Here is an 876-nt window from a genome sequence, read left to right on the forward strand (position 1 = left end):
GCTGACCTTCCTAAAACAAAGACCTCTAGATAGGCTGACTAGATTCACCAGATGGATGAATTCACCAGTGGGGAACAGCTGAGGGTGCCAACAACACAGCAGGCAGTAGCAGGGATAACAGAGTATAAGCTCTCTAGTGGAGGGAGGGATGCTAAGGGAGGGTGCCACCTGGGAAGTGCGTGTATAGTAATTAAGATGGTTTGGGATGTTCTGTTTGACATACACACAGAGGAAAAAAATCAACAAAATTTTAAAAATTTTAAAAATATTTGAGGAGGAAGCATAAAAGTTTACATCATGTTAATTAGGAGAGGTGATAAACATTACCATTGAAATCTACCTGATGACTTTATAGACATACACAGGCACCAAGGATCCAAGTGCAACTGATTATGCCTAGTAATAATCAGATACCTGCAGATTAGAGACACATGCACCAAAATCTCAGTGTTAGTAGCAAAAACAATGAGTCTTTCTGTAAGAAACAGTATATTTTAGAATGAAATGGAGATCTTTTCTGAGGGTTAAAAACTCATTCAATTTCATGTCTTACAGGGCTTATACTGAGTTCAATATTGTATAACTGTATTGATTCAACAGCGAACCTAGAAATTTTATAGCCACTTTTCAAGGAGCTCTGTCTTTGCTCTGGAAACTGTTATTGGGCATGTTAAAGCTGAAATGATATGCTTCTTCAAAAAAAATAATATTAAAAAAATTGGGAAAAAGCTTATCTTGAAATGGAGATCTTTAAAGGGTAAAAACTCATTCAATTTTGTATCTTACCAGGTTTATACTGAGTTCAATATTGTATAACTGTATTAATTCAACTGTGAACCTAAAAATGTATAGCCACTTTTGAAAAGAGATGTATCC

This window comes from Nannospalax galili, unplaced genomic scaffold (assembly GCF_000622305.1).
Source record: "Nannospalax galili isolate Female #2095 unplaced genomic scaffold, S.galili_v1.0 scaffold189, whole genome shotgun sequence".
Taxonomy (NCBI): Eukaryota; Metazoa; Chordata; class Mammalia; order Rodentia; family Spalacidae; genus Nannospalax; species Nannospalax galili.